Below are 17,276 nucleotides of genomic sequence, written 5' to 3' on the forward strand. Positions count from 1 at the left end.
CTCCTTGGGGATGAGCCAGGGCTTCCAACGGAGCTCGTCCTCGCGATACGCCCATAATACCTGCTGCCGCTCCTCCTCACCGAAGTCAATAGCAGCTGGCATCTACTTGAGCCGCGTAGTGCAGTCAGGCGGTGGTGAGGATGCGGAAGCCGATGGAGCGTGAGCCGAGGGTGTGTCGGCGGTGAGCCTCACCGTACCGACTCTGACTGCTTCTGCCTCACGAGGCAGCGGGGAAACGGAGCTACAGCCTGGCTCTGGCAACGGCTCACGCACACAGGACAGCTGCTGTTGCGGGCGGAGTTGGAGAGTGGAGACGAGAAAGTCAATGATGAGGGGATGCAGCGCCTCCCATAACCAGGGGAATACGGACACGCATACCCCTACTTGGTGGACTAACTCTTCCCGTTCCTCCTCTCTGGAACACTGCAGCCACTTGCCGCATAGCGACTACACTGTCCCAATGATCTCCTGCTCTTGTGTCGCTGGGACCGGCATGGTCGCGTCGTACTGTCACGATCTGAGGGGACAGACCGTGCAGTGGGGTGTGTGGTGGACCCAGGTGCGAAGACAAGAGAGTAGACCGGAGTAAACTTAAACTGAAAGCGAGCCTTTATTGTGGCTGATGACAGGTCTCAACACAAAGCAGAAACACCGTGACTAAACCGAACCTAAACTAAACTGGGAAACAGATACTGATAAACTAAGGAGACTCAGAAAACCATGACGATGATTGTACAGACTGGCTGTGAGGACATGGAGGGTGGGAACACAGACGACGCGACACAGACTGTATGAAACACAGAGACTAAATACACATGAGGGATGATCAGGGGAAGTGGCCACACATGGGAGCACAGCTGACACACATGAATCTAACGACAGGACAGGAGAGGTGAAACTGAATACACTGACATTGAATACAGACTTTCAAAGTAAAACAGGAAACATGGAGATTAGACATGACATGAACTAAACATAACCACGCAGACATGACGCATGAACCAGGGAGACTTAGTACAGGGGGAGATGACATAAACAACTAAGGAACAAGGACTAAACAGCAATCTCAAAATAAACTAGATGAGCTAAACTAGGGCACAAATGAATACAAAAGATACATAAAACTCAAACACTGGGTCGCTTGACCCAGGACCATGATACCGGATGCCGCTATCTCAAATGGGCCTCTCCAGTCCTGTTCAGGAAACTCAAAAAGAGTCTTAACTGCCTCCTCAATGCGTTCATTAGGTTCAAGGTTCTTTATTTGTCACATGCATAGTTATACAAGTATAACACACAGTGAAATGTAGCCTGACACGCTGGGGGGGGGGAGGTGTAGAGGAAGAACATTATATATATATACATATAGTATATACACTGGGTGAATGTGCAGTAGTAGCAGCAAGCAGGTGAATTCTGTACATTAATATGAATAGACATCTGACTATTTTACAGGATAGACAATATAAACATATTTAAAATTAAAGGAATTGAAATGTACATTGTTCCTTGGTTTAGTGTCTGGAAGAGTCCTGTCTCAGTCAATTATAGATGATGTGAGAGGGCGGGTGTGTGTGTTTAGGGCACGGATGGCTTGGGGATAGAAGCTCCTCTTGAGTCTCTCTGTCCTTGCCCGGAAGATGCGGAACCTTCTACCAGATTGCAGAAGTTGGAACAGTTTGTTGCCAGGATGGGACGGGTCCTTCAGTATCTGCGCTGCTCTAGTCCGGCATCTCCTGGTGTAGGTGTCCTGAAGCGGGGGGAGAGCAATCCTGCAGCAGCGTTCTGCTGTACGGATCACTCTCTGGAGAGCTTTTTGGTCCTTCACACAGCTGTTCCCGAACCACGATGTCATGTTCTGTGTGAGGATGCTCTCCACAGCACCTGTATAGAAAATCCTGAGGATCTTTGGAGAGACCCTGAACTTCCTCAGTTGTCGTAGGTGATACAGGCGCTGCCTAGCCTTTTTGGTCTGGACCTGAATGTGGGCAGCCCATGTCAGGTCTGAGGAGATGTGGACACCAAGATACTTGAAGGACTGCACCCTCTCCACTGGAGCTCCATTGATGATAATGGGCTTGTAGTCTCTGTGCTGACCCCTTCTGAAGTCCACCACCAGCTCCTTGGTCTTGCTGACGTTCAGCTGGAGGTGGTTGTCCTGGCACCACGATGCCAGATTCTTCACTTCATCCATGTAGGCCGCCTCATCTTTGTTGGAGATGGCACCCAACACCACTGTGTCGTCAGCAAACTTCACAATGGTGTTGGAGCCATGGGTGGCCACACAGTCTGAAGTGTAGAGGGAGTAGAGCAGTGGCGAGAGGACACATCCCTGAGGTGCTCCTGTGTTGATGGTGATGCTGTTGGAGAAGCACCTGCCCACCCTCACCACCTGAGTTCTGCCAGTGAGGAAGTCCAACACCCATGCACACAGACGCCTGTTAAGTCCCAGATGCCTCAGCTTTGTGAACAGTCTGCAGGGCACTATTGTGTTAAACGCTGAACTGTAATCAACAAACAGCATTCGCACATAGTTACCCTGTTTCTTGTCCACGTGGCTGAGAGTGGTGTGTAGGACGTGGGCGATGGCATCCTCTGTGGATCTGTTGGATCTGTAGGCGAACTGCAGCGGATCTGTGGTGTCTGGGATGGAGGAGGAGATGATGTTCTTCAGCAGCCTCTCAAACACCTTCATTACTACCGAGGTCAGTGCAACTGGCCGGTAATCGTTCAGGGATGAGGGTTTGCTGTTCTTGGGCACAGGGATGATGGTGGATCTTTTGAAGCATGTGGGGACCACAGACTTCGCCAGGGACTCGTTGAAGATGTAAGTGAACATACCTGCTAGCTGGTCAGCACAGCAGCGCAGCAGACGGCCGGTGATGCCGTCTGGCCCCGCCGCTTTCCTTGTGTTCACTCTCCTCAGTGCCGCTCGGACGTCATGCTCCGCGATGCTGGTCACCGGTCTTTCGCTGATGACGTCACTGTCCTCGGTAGTCAGGCGGTAGATAGCATTAGCCGCCTGACTCACCGCACGCCGCACGCCGTATGAGGCCGCTTTGTAGGCGCTCATATCGCCAGTGGCGAGACCCGCGTTGTAGGAGGCGGTCCTGGCGTTTACTGCAGTGCGGATCGATCTGTCCATCCACGGTTTCTGGTTTGGGAATGTGGTGACTCTCGCAGTGGGGATAATCTCCTCCGCTAGCATATTGACGAAGCATACTGCTACTTCCGTAAACTCGTTGATGTTGACTGCGCATGCTCTGAACATGTCCCAGTCTACGTCGTTGAGTGCGTCCTGTAGCGTAGCTTCTGATTGGGCAGTCCACCGTTTTACTTCCCTCGTGGTCACGTCTTCCCTCCGTATGCTTTGTTTATACTGGGGAATGAGGAAGATGGCGTTGTGGTCAGACTTCCCAAAAGCCGGGTGTGAGACAGCTTTGTAGCCCTGCTTGTATGGCGTGTAGCAGTGATCCAAAATCCGATCCCCTCTCGTTGGACACGAGACATGCTGGTAAAAGTTTGGCATGACTTGTCTGAGGTTCGCTTTGTTAAAGTCTCCTGCTACAATGAGGGCTGCGCCCGGGTCCTTGTTTTGAAGCGAGCTCAGCACATCATGTAATTCGGACAAAGCCATACCTGTGTCCGCTTGGGGTGGGATGTAGACCGCCGTGGCGATGACTGAGGTGAACTCACGGGGCAGATAGAAAGGGCGGCACTTAATGCTCAGGAACTCCAGATGTGGCGAGCAGCTGCTGGAGAGAGTAGAAATGCTCCTGGCATCACACCACTTTCTGTTTACCATGAAACACACTCCTCCACCTTTGGTTTTGTTTGACTCTGCCGTTCTGTCCGCGCGGAGCACAAAGAATGAATCCGACGGAGTTACGGCCTGGTCCGGCACGGTGGGGGTCAGCCATGTCTCCGTGAAGCACAGAATGTTGCAGTCCCTCATGTCACGTTGGAAGGTGACCCTTGCTCTTAGGTCATCGAGCTTGTTCTCCATGGATTGTACATTGGCCAGTAGGATACTGGGCAGTGGTGCGCGATGCGCCTGCTGTCTCAGTCTGTTCCTAATACCAGCGCGTTTTCCCCGGCGCTTCTTTGTTCTGCGCCTCGGATGAGCAGCCCGTCCTTTGTTGTTCTCCGCGCCGCGTAGAATCTCTGGCGGCCAGGAAGGGTCAGGTTTAAAAGTGTCCAAGATTAGATGTTGCAACCTTGGCACCGATGTTTACAAGTGATCCGCTGTCGTATACTATAAGACTAGAGGATTTTGGGATGTAAACCAGAGCAAAAAATAAGTAAAAAACAAGAAAAGTGGATAGTTATAATTATAATGATCCCGAAGGATTATGATGGTTGTATGAGCCCAGTTCTTAGCATTGCCCTCTATTAGAGTCTGCCCTGGTTCCTGTAGATGCACAGGAGGAGTGGCAGGTCTCAGATCGCCGTCTCTTCCCTCCACCGTCTTACTGGAGAGTGACAGTTCACCTCCAATCGGGTCAGACGTCGTAGCAGTCGTAGTTTTGGGTGCGGCGTTAGCTGTGGGTGGAGCATGAACTTGTGCTGTGACAGAAACAATCCGGCCAGTAGTGGCCTGCAGTGCTGCGGGTTGTGTGTGCAGAGAAGCTGATTGTGATGCTTCAATCAGGGGTGCAATCATGTCCAAATGTCTCACCTCTCCATTTACTTGTGGCTGATGATCTGGTTCATTGATGGTGTTGCTCCACTCCGTCGATCCAATAGTTGCCTGCAAGTCTGCCAGCTTCGCCACAATGACAGCCTCAGTTTGCTCCAAAGATTCAGGCTGAAGACGGCGGCCCAGATTCCTTTTGGCCCAGGATGCCACTATCTCAAACGGGCCTCTCCAGTCCTGTTCAGGAAACTCAAAAAGAGTCTTAACTGCCTCTTCCATGCATTCATTATAATGATCCCGAAGGATTATGATGGTTGTATGAGCCCAGTTCTTAGCATTGCCCTCAATTAGAGTCTGCACTTCTCTATTGGGGATAGCTGGCTTAATCACAGTCATTAGATTTTGAGCTATCTTGTTCAGAGAGGGAGGAGGAACGTCCCCCGAAACATTTTTTAAATGGTGCACTGTCTTAATGAGTTTATGAATGATGCGAACCTTTGCTGAGAAGTCAGGATCATCTGACTGTATTTTCTTCTGTGGAGGTTCGGCCTGGTCCGTTCGCAGTGGCGTGTCCAGTGGGGTGGCCTGGGGGGGCACAGGCCACCCCCCCAACCAGACTGGCCACCCCAGGTGCCACCCCAAAGGCAAAACAATAAAATTCAATCAAATATCAAATGTACGATTATGTTTTCACGGTGAAGCTCAGATATCCGAGTGTAAGTGAATGCAGCATCGGCTTCTGCACTATGTGCATCACGTTAGCAAAGGTAGGAGAGCCAAGCACGAAAGACAGCACCGCAGGAAACAATTTTTCGGTGAAAGAAAATGAGGAGAGAATAAATGTCCCGGTAAGTAATATTAAGTTTGAGTTTAGTAAACTTCGGTGAAATTAGAATACCAAGAAAAAATAACACTTAAAGAATTATTGCAGCCGTCGAATATTTCAGACAGTAGGCTACTGAGGGGAGCTAACATAAGAGTTATGAGTTATAAGATATAATCTAAGTCGTAACATTGCTGTATGGAGCTGCAGATTTGGTTGCAGGTTAACATAGCTGGACTGGCCATCGGGCATACCAGGCATATGCCCGGTGACTTTTTTTTATTTTTTTTTTGTAACGGCATGAACAATGAGAGGTGGTGGATTGGCCAGATGCAGGTCGATGTGTAAAAATAACTCAGTTGTTTGGTGGTGGCTATAGCGGGGCTTCCACAGAGGCCAGCAGGTGGATGAGGGAAGGGGAGGCAGGAGGAGAGCCCCGAGGCAGCCGCCACGCTTGTGGTGATGAAGTGCTTTGAGAGACTGGTCTGTCAGCACATCAGGGCCGGTCTGCCTCCCACTCTGGACCCCCACCAATTTGCCTACAGGACAAATCGATCCACCGAGGACGCTATCACCATAGCGCTCCACACTGCGCTGAGTCACCTGGAGCACCGAGGAAGCTATGTGAGAATGCTCTTTCTGGACTTCAGCTCAGCATTCAATCATATCATCCCGGAGATCCTGGTCCAGAAACTGTCTCACCTGGGACTCTCCACCCCCATCTGCCTCTGGATCAAGGACTTCCTGACAAATAGACCACAGTCTGTCAGACTCGGCCCCCACCGGTCCAGCACCATCACACTCAGCACCAGGTCTCCACAAGGATGTGTTTTGAGTCCTCTCCTGTTTACGCTCTACACATCCGACTGCTCCCCTACCCATCTCTCAAACACCATCATAAAGTTCGCGGATGACACCACAGTGGTTGGATTCATCGCAAGGGGGATGAGTCGGACTACAGAGATGAGGTCAACAGACTGACTGAGTGGTGTTCAGTTAACAACCTCCAACTGAACACCACGAAAACGAAAGAACTTATCTTGGACTTCAGGAAGGGCAGAGCAGACCCGGCCCCACTCTACATCCACGGGAACTGTGTGGAGAGGGTACACTCCATGAGGTTTCTGGGCGTGCACATCTCTGATGACCTCTCCTGGACTGCAAATACCACGGCGGTGGTTAAAAAGGCCCAGCAGCGTCTCCACTTTCTGAGAGTGCTCAGGAGGAACAACCTGGAGGAGAGGCTGCTGGTGACATTTTACAGAGCCACCATAGAGAGCATCCTAACGTACGGCATAACAACATGGTATGCAGGGTGCTCAGCTGCGGACAGGAAAGTACTGCAGAGGGTCATCAACACAGCCCAGAAGATCACTGGCTGCTCTCTGCCCAGCCTGGAGGTCACTGCAAACTCTTGGTACCTCAGCAGAGCTGGCAATATCATCAAGGACCACTCTCACCCCTGCAACCAACTGTTTGAACTATTACCGTCAGGCCGACGGTACAGGTCACATAAAACCAGGACAAACAGATTCAGGGATAGCTTCTTTCCCAGAGCTACCACCGTAGTAAATAAGCACAAAACAATTGAACCTATTCCATACCGTCACTGTCATTATATTATGCTGCTATTCATACTGTCATTATATTAATGCTGCTATCCTGCATATATTGTACATACTATTGTTTGAGTAATACGATTGTTTTTTTTTTGTACTTTTATATTTTACATTTATATTTATTATTGAAACTTGCACCAAGGGAGTGGCACTCCAATTTCGTTGTACTCTGTACAATGACAATAAAGGCTATTCTATTCTATTCTATTCTATTCTATTCTAGTTTATTTTCATTGTGCTGACTTTTTACAGTCAGTTACAATAACTCGTACTGCTACTAGCTAGCATGACGGAGTTTCTATACAGCTGGGTGGGTGCTATGATGTTACTGATAGTAAGCTTTATTTTATTCATAAGGTTAGTTAGTAGAGTTGCCAACAGCTCCTTAAAAAAATGGAATGGTCCCTCATTCAGAGAAAATATTACGCGTTTCGTATTGAGCTGAGAAGAGACGCAGTTTGTCCTGGTCTTTCGCTATAATGAAAAAAAGACACAAAGCTGGAGTTATTCTGTCGTTACGCTGCACAGCTGCCTCTTCTTTTCTCATTCTCTCCCCTCTCTCTCCTGTTGCTACTTCAATCATGAAACTGATCAATGATCAGCTGATCGGCTTTTCTCTCTTGTTTACTTTTCGCCAGAAAGAGGAAACCAGGAGATGTCCTTACTGAATCATCAGAGCTGAACAGGTGATAGAGAAACAGGTTTACCTTTTAGGTGACATGAATGAGTTGAAGGGAAGTTATGAACTGTTTCTGAGAGACAAATAACACCAGGATCCTTTTCTAAGCAACTGACAGCTGGTAACTGTGCAGGGGCGGGTCTAGGAAAGTTTTGCCAGGGGGCCAGGTAGGCATTAACAGGGAGAGGGGGGCACAAAGAAATACTTTTCTTTCTTATTCTCATTTAAAATGTCTAGCTTTTATTAAATAATTATCTGAATCTTACAACCAAAGTTTTTATCTGACGTAAAATGTATAGAAATCATACATATACCAACAAGACTGTACATCACTGTCACAACAGCGTTTGTTTTCATTCAAAGTTTTTATGGCTTTAATACCTGGTGGGCCGGTCTGTAGTCAAAATACTACAATACCGTCTACATATGTCTGTGCTTTCCATCTGACATGTTCATTGTTTTTTTCAGAGGCGAGCGGGACAAAGTATCTGCTGTCCAGAGTGATTTTCCTGGGGCGTACGGCACACTGTACGAGTCTCATGAGTCTCGTACAGTGTCTCGTACAGCATGAGTCTCATTCTGAATTGCTTGATCCTGGGTGGCAAGAGATCCAGAGCTTGTCCTCCCAGTAAGGAAACGTGAGGTTTGTGGTCAGTTTTGAGACAGAAATGTTTTCCAATCAGAAAATCACGAAATTGCTCACACGCCCATGTAGACGCCAGTGCCTCTTTTTCCACTTGTGCTTTTTGTTGTTCAGTAGGAGAAAGTGACCTTGGGTCGCCATCTTTCTTCTCACAGTTACAAAAGAACACCAACGAGACCATAGGATGAAGCATCTGCTGATACTTTAATGTCTCCGTTGGGGTCATACATTGCAAGTAGGGCTGGGTTTTGATTATCGATTTATCGATTAAAATCGATTCTAGCTTGGATAACGTGATATCGATTCATTAAAATCCTGAATCGATTTTAAAAATTTTAAATTTATTTTGTCCTCAGGTTAAACCTCACAAAATTTCAACAACCACCAAACAGCTAAAACAGTAAATGAGAGCAGGAACACGGATTCTGCACTAAGACGAAAACACAAAGCGCGGCCCGCCGATGCATCAGAATCAGTGAGCTGAGCTTTCTCACCCGACGGCACGGACAGCTCGCTGATTCTGATCCGTCGGCGGCTCCGCGCTTTGTGTTTACGTCCTCTTTGCGCTGATTCTGAAACTGCAGGTTTTATCTCTCTCCAATATTGACTGAACCAGCAGCAAAAGAAGATCCAAACTACGCTTCACATTTCGCTTCAGATAAACATCGTCATGAATTCGCTCTGACTTTTCCTGTTTTGCTTCCACCAGGATAAAATCACACTTCATACAGAGCTCTCTCTCTCTCTCTCTCTCTCTCTCTCTCTCTCTCTCTCTCTCTGTACTTCAAGAACAGTTTCCCGTCTAAAAATCTGTTTTCTGCATTATTCGCTTGCTTGTTACGCACAAGTCTACCGTTGTTTACAGCGCTGTGGGCCGCTGTGTTTTCCTTTTACTTACTTCCAACAAGAAAGCCTCATTTCTGCTGCTCAATAGGCTTCTGAACAAATTTAAACTTTTTAAAATTATGCAAAATTGCAAAACGCTTGGTTGTGTCTCTAATAAAACCTCTGTAACTTTGCTCTGCTTCACTTCAGCAGCATCAGGAAATGTTCATATGGTGATTCTTCATTTTTGATCTACTGCAGAATATTTTTAAGGTTATCTGCTATAAAATCCCAGGCCAGGAAAATCTCCTTCATGTTTTTCTGTGTTTTATCTTCAGTTACTTTGACACAAAGGCCTCTGCTGTGATGCTTACACCTTGGATAAAGTCTCGCAGGTGTCAGCTTTCTTTTTATAGACAAAAAAATATAGAAATGTACTGATGCGTGATCAGAATTATAATTTCCCCGATTCAAATTTCCCCGATTCAATTCGAATCGGAATAGAATCGAATAGAATCGAATCAAATCGTGGATCGACTCGATTCGGGACCTTGTGAATCGGAATCAAATCGATTCTAGAGATCAGTGACGATACCCAGCCCTAAGCACTGGAGGTGAGGTCAGGGCATCTGTTAATGTTTTGAAAGCTCTCGCTTGGTCCGTTCCCCAGTACCATGGATCATATTTGGAAAGAATATCTTGCAGGGCTTTGTCTTTTTCAGCTAAATGGGGGAAGAACTTGCCCACTTGATTCACCATGCCCAGAAAAATGCGCAACGTCCCCACACCAACACATCATCAATGTGACACACCACTCTTTTGAGACCCTCAATGACCCTCAAAAGTGTTCGGGCGCTGAGTTGATCCCGAATGGTAGGCGAGTAAAATGGAACCGCCCAAAGGGTGTGATGAAGGTGGTGAGTTTGGCAGACTCATCGGACAGGGGAATCTGCCAGGAGCCCATGTCAGCGTCCAGTTTGCTAAACACTTTGGCTCCTGCGAGCATTCCAAGATTTGTTCAACCGATGGCAGCACATATTTCTCCCTGCACACATACTCATTTAGTCCAGTAAAGTCTACACAAAGTCTCAGCCTAGGGCTGTTTTTCTTTGGAACAACAACCATGCTGGCACACCAATCCGTTGGTTCCTCAACTCGGTTAATGACACCAAGTTCTTCCATTCGTTGGAGTTCCTCCTTTACCCTTCACATTAGAGGCAGAGGAAGCCTTCTCGGAGTTTTGAGCGAGTACGGCACAGCGTTTGGTTTGAGTTTAATATGACAGACCCGCTGCACTTTCCCTAGACCATTGCAAAGTTTAGGGTAAGTAGTCTTCAGAGTATCCACTGATACCACATCAACTCGCACCAGCAGGCCAAGAGCTGTAACACAGGCAGGCCTAGCAGTGGAGTGCTCAGGTTTCTTACAACATAGACCTTCTCTGTTGTTTGTTTTGCTCCGTAGTTGAGCTGTAGCTTTGTAAAACCTGCAACGTCCAGTGGTGTTTTTCCAGGGCCTAACAAAGGTCTTTCTGGCTGCTGGAGAACTGGTCTTTGTTCGTTAGCAAAGATCTTTGACAGAGAAAGTCAGAGTCAGCTATTACGGTCACATCTGCTCCAGTATGTTGGCTGTCCACGCCTGGCTGTCACTGGAAACTGAGCCTAGGAAGAAACCTTGCTCCTCTTCCTCCTCAATACTTTGTACTGTCTTGCTTTGTCTGCAGACGTGCTGGTAGTGACCTTTTTTTATAAACGACATTTTACATCATTTGCTGGGCACTCAAGTTTCAGATGTGGAGAGTCTCCGCACTTGTAGCATTTGTTACTTTGTCTCTCGCTATATTGCTGTTGTGTTTTGACAGTTTTATTTTTGAACATGTTGAACTTTGTTTTGTCGTGCTTTTTTATCACTCTGTCAATTGCATTCACATTTACTTGCATCACGTTTGTTTCAAAGCTGACTGTTGCTTTTAGATGTCTTCTGACGGCCTGGCCATATTTATAGCTTTATCCAAGTTCAAGTCTTTTTCCATCTGCATGCGCTCAGACAGCCTTGTGTCAACCAAGCCCACCACTATTCTGTCTTTTATCAGCTCATCGTGGAGCGGTCCGTAGTTACAGTGCTCTGCTAATGCATGAAAGGCAGTCATGAATGCATGAATGACGAAATCTCTCGAAGCGACGGACCCATCTTGTCCATTCATGTGGTTTGGAAAAATCAAAGGGCTCCGGTGTTCTGGCAAACCATCCTACCCGTTGTTTCTGCGCATGTGCACAACACAAAATTAAGTGGCGAACCATCCTACCTTTGTGAATATTAGCTAGAAAAATATTGTGATGGCTAAAATTAAGTGGCAAATCATCCTACCATTGTGAATGTTACCTATAAGCATATTTTAACGGGTAAAATGAAGTGGCAAACCATCCTGTCTTTAAGAATATGAGCTATAAGCATACTCTGATGGGCAACGTTAAGTTGCAAACCATCATACCTAGTTAAATTTGTGCTGGAATTATTCTGTGACAGCAGAAATGTGCATAAACTACTTACGGTAGGATGTTTTGCCAAAGTAGGATGGTTTGCCAAAGTAGGATGGTTCGTCAGAACACCAGTGGTTGGATGCTAAACATAGTGCTGGGAGTGCTAGCCGCAATGCTAACTCCTGCCCTCGGACGATCGTCTGCATCATCATTTGGCATTTCCTTTTTACCTTCCATTTCTCCTCACACTTGGCAGATGTATGTCTTAGTCACACAGCACTTCTGACACCATGTGTGATTCTTTCTCTGAATTGGAATAAGTACGCGGGACAACTGTGTGCGATAAGGCCAACTCTTTACTCACTTTATTGCCAGTGCGTAACACGTAATTACACAATTACACAATTATTACACAATTGAACAATAAACACATACAACAAACAAATGTACAACATATGTACCAGGGACAATTATTCAATTTTGAATACATAACAGTTGCTTGGATTCTGATAAAAGGTGGTCTTTGGAACATTTTGTCCTGAAAGTTAATTTAAGCTAAAAATAAATAAATAAATAAATCTCAAAATCAAAGTCAAATTAATCAGACACACTGACATTTAATATTTCATGTGGGACATTAATCCTATGTTTCACCCATCAAATTCTTCACCACCTGCTCACTACACGGACTGTTTTACTCACTTGGAGTATTACATGTAAATAAACACAAAGTTTAAAAACTGAGATAACTGTATGCAAATGTACTGTTCTCTTCCCTATAAAGCAGCCATGTGAGCTGTATGATTTAACACACTGTGTGGACCTCTTACTGCGTTCTGTCTATAGAAATTAAAAAGAAACAAAAAAAAACTTTAAAGCCTAAATGCATAGTTTCATATTAGCTTTTACATTTATGCAAATAAATTTCTGGTTGTTTGTCTTGCCAAGATGGGAGCCTATGCATGGCTTAAACTGTCAGTTTTAAAATGTATGGAGATTATATGTCCTGTAAATGTCTTGTTCTCTGATTTTATAAGCTGTTGGCTCTCTTAGCTTCCTGGAGGTTGGAAAAGTAATAAAGGGCTTCCACGGTGTTGCGGCTCTCCTTTGATTTCACAATACAATGATGTTTTGTACCACTAGAGGGCAGTAGACACACACAATGACCTAATGGATTTCATCTGATCCTCCGATCATATATGAATATAGTTTGAATGAAATGACGCTGAATATTTACAATGAAAACATTTATCTGCTAAAAATAAAATCAAGAATGGATTCATTTCGTAGGAACCACTAGTGTTAGTACTGGTACCTAAATTTTGTGCTTTTACTTTATATAAATAAATATTCTTTCGTCATGAATTATGCACTTCTGCATTGTGTGCTACAGCTATATATAAATTCAGCACCTTGTACATTCAACACATGCACAAACAACCTATCAGCATAATGCTAAAGACTGTTACAGGTTATTGAATAAATTGGTTTTTAAATGTTATCTGATCATAGATTCTTTTTCTTTTTTTTCTCTCATGGACTAGATAAGATAAGAGCCAGTCCATTACAGTTTTCCAACATTCGGAAGAATTGCGGCCATTTCAAACAGAAGGAGCAGGTGAAGAGTCACAACATGGACATGAAAGGAACGAACTTCAGTGTAAACGATCAGTTCCCAAAAGAGATCCTGGAACGACGCAAGGTCCTGTTCCCCGTCTGACGCACCTTAATACAGATTGGCTCCCGTGCATCGCCATGCAGGTCCGGCTCTACCCTGTTAGTTTGTACTAACGCCATTCCAGATAAGAATCCGCGACGTTTTTCTCTCCTCCTCTTGCATTAACATAAATCTAACTTATCAACTTTTTAATACAATGTGACGTCATAATAGAGAAAACCCATCAGTCTCCATAGCGCTAATGCATTAGTTACAGTGTTCTTCAACGTTCTTCAACGTTCTTGAGAAAACTTGAACGAAGAAAACTTCGTTTAGGTTTTCTCTTTCATCCCTCCCGCTTGCCCTTTTCCATGGTTTTCCTCCTTCTAATTTCTTTCATGCACCGATCACCTGTTTTTCTACGCAGTCACAAACGTCACCTGCTATTTTTACACAACTGCACAGCATGATCACGCACATTCACATCACCACATCACCACAGCCTCACAGCGTACACAGACATAGAGTACACACATGTGTCATATATATGAATATGCACGCACATAATAAGACTTATGGAGCCTCTCGCCACACATGTTTTTCTCTGTTTCTTTCTTACACTCGATTGATGTATTTCCTTGTTCCTCACTCATTTGAGCTGCAACGTTAGCTGCACACACACAACTGTGGGACGCTAAGGTTTGTCACATGGAATGTGCATGGAGCTGGCTCCACAGGGAAGAGGTTAAAAACTAGGGCTGGGTATCGTCACTGATTTCTAGAATTGATTAGATTCCAATTCACAAGGTCCCGAATCGATTTGAATCGGGAAAATTTTGCCTCAGAAATATTATAATTCCGATCACGCATCAGTACATTTCCATATTTCTTTGTCTATAAAAAGAAAGCTGAAACTTGCAAGACTTAAACCAAGGTGTAAGTGTCACGGTTTGCAATGGCAAACCGTGGGGAAGGAGGACCCAAGATGCAGGACTCTGCCATGCAAACTGCATTTATTTACAGTGTGGTTAACAATAGATGCACAGTTTATCCCCGTTGCTCCCCAAGACTCCCGTGTGTGTTTCCCACTCAGACGTCCGTGTTCGTGCTCCCCGCTGTTGTGTTTGCTGTCCTTCCTGCAGGAAAACAATAGAAGCAGCCGTTAAACACTGACCCCCGCGGGGACACACACACACACACACACACACACACACACACACACACACACACACACACACACACACACACACACACACACACACAGACTTGGAGTCTAACTCAATGATCCTGCGCCGGTGGGAGCTCCAACACTCTCCTAAATAGCTCCCCTGACGAGCCCTGATCAGCAGCAGGCGTGTGGCAGGGGCTTCAGGTGTGGCCAGTCCCCTAGCAGGGCCATACCCACCAGGCCTGAAGGCGCCTGTGAACAGGTGTTCGCAGAAACACCTGCATCCACACACAGACACACATCTGCAAACAGGAAGAAGAGGGAAAGCACTACCAAAAATACATATAATGAAAGATAAGTCCATAACTGCTCAGGACAGTAAGCATCACAGCAGAGGCCTTTGTGTCAAAGTAACTGAGGATAAAACACAGAAAAACATGAAGGAGATTTTCCTGGCCTGGGACTTTATAGCAGATAACCTTAAAAATATTCTGCAGTAGATCAAAAACGAAAGAAAACCATGAATCAGCATATGAACTGTAAGTCCGCTGCTGCTCTGCTGGTTAATAAAACCACGTCAGTTGAAACTACTGCTTCATCATTATCATACTGGTGAACATACAACATGGTGTCAGAAGCGACGGAACACGTACTCCGTAGTTAACGGTATTTTTTTTTCGTTTATGCACCCACAAAAAGTCTATTTTGTGGGTGCATTTTTTTTTTTTGTCTCTGGACTGTAGCCGACATGGCGGAAGGATTCAGGAGGCCCGACCTGCTTGTTTTCAATGGTAATGTTGCTGAAAATTGGCGCATTTTTGAGCAAGAATATGACATCTTTATAGCGGCGACACACTCTGACAAGCCAGCGTGCACACAAGCCTACATATTGCTCAACTTAGCCCCAAAGCTATAGAACGAGAGCGGCCTTTTGTTTACGCGCCAGAAGTGAGAGAGCCCGGCGATGGAGGACGAGTCCTTATTCCTGCAGAATCGAAGGAGGATCCTGAGTGCCTCAAAAGGAAGTTCAGAGAAATGTGCAGCCCACAAACCAACGTCACGATGGAAAGACACAAGTTCAACATGCGGAATCAGAGGACGAGACTGTTGAATCCTATGTAAGTGGTTTACGGATTAAAGCAAAAAGCTGCAGATTTGGTGATCTGAGTGATGCACTAATAAGAGACAGACATCAACAATGACAATTTAAGGAAAGTGCTACTGCAGTGATTTAACGTTAGCGAAAGCCATATCTGTCTGCCAGATTCATGAAATGACTGAAGAGCACAATAAAACACTTGCTTTTCCTCAACAATCTGCGACAAATGTTGATGTGCTCCAGCCCAAATTTACAAGAAAGCACAGAGGAGATAAAATAAAAATGCAAGGAGACAGGTCTGAAACACAGCATATCACTAACTGTACTAACTGTGGGGGCGATCATTTGGTTTGCAAATTTAAATGTTCCTAAGGACCAGCATATGTGACCTTTAATGCTGTGATTATTATTATTTAGCATGCATTAAACTTTATATCTGGTTAGGGATGTACTAAAGAAGGGGGGTGTAGATAACCTCCTGTCAGTTTCGTATTTTGTCCTAATCCGCTTGCCGTACCTCCGTGTAGGTCTGTATATGTTTGAGTGGTGTATGCGGCATTCGGCTCTTGAATCCGAGCGCTGCTGCTCTGCCGGTTAATAAAACCACGTCAGCTGAATCTACTGCTTGATCATTATCATACTGGTGAACATACAACATGAACATTACCTGATGTTGCTGAAGTGAAGCAGAGCAAAGTTACAGAGGTTTTATTAGAGACACTGTTACGGCCCTGGGCCTTGGAGGGACTGAGACTGCCTTTTTTTTGTTCATGCAAATCCAAGTGTGCTATGACTCGCGGATGATTGGTTGCTGGGAGACCCGTGCCAGCCCTCTTCTATGCAGATTGCAGTGTGCCAGACCACGCGGACGATTGGCTGCCTGGAGATCCCATGACACTCCAAAAGGAAATGACTGGCTGATTGTGTGCACCTGTGGGTATAAAAGGCAATTGTTTGCCCAGTGGTCTGTTGAACAGTCCTGTTGGTTTTCTGTTTAAAGTTTGCAATAAACCCTTTTATTTTACTCAGTTTTCATGTGGGGGCTTGTGTATGTTACTCCCCTCCTGTCGCCCAGCAGAGGGGGTCGTAACAGACACAGCCAAGCGTTTTGCAAATTTTAAAAAGTTTTTTAAAATTTGTTCAGTAGCCTGTTGAACGGCAGAAATGAGGCTTTCTTGTTGGAAGTAAGTAAAAGGAAAACACAGCGGCCCACAGGCTGTAAACAACGGTAAACTTGTGCGTAATAAGCAAGCGAATAATGAAGAAAACAGATTTTTAGACGGGAAACTGTTCTTGAAGTACAGAGAGAGAGAGAGAGCTGTGCATGAAGTGTGATTTTATCCTGGTGGAAGCAAAACAGGAAAAGTCAGAGGGAATTCATGTTTGCGTGAAGCGAAATGTGAAGCGTAGTTTGGATCTTCTTTTGCTGCTGGTTCAGTCAATATTGGAGAGAGATAAAACCTGCAGCTTCAGAATCAGCGCAAAGAGGACGTAAACACAAAGCGTGGACCCGCCGACGGATCAGAATCAGCGAGCTGTCGGCTTTCAGCCCCGGCCGTGTCCGTGCCGTCGGGTGAGAAAGCTCAGCTCACTGATTCTGATCCGTCGGCGGGTCCACGCTTTTTTTGTTCACGTCTTAGTGCAGAA

Source organism: Rhamphochromis sp. 'chilingali', assembly GCF_963969265.1.
Source record: "Rhamphochromis sp. 'chilingali' genome assembly, chromosome: 16".
In the NCBI taxonomy this organism is placed as follows: domain Eukaryota; kingdom Metazoa; phylum Chordata; class Actinopteri; order Cichliformes; family Cichlidae; genus Rhamphochromis; species Rhamphochromis sp. 'chilingali'.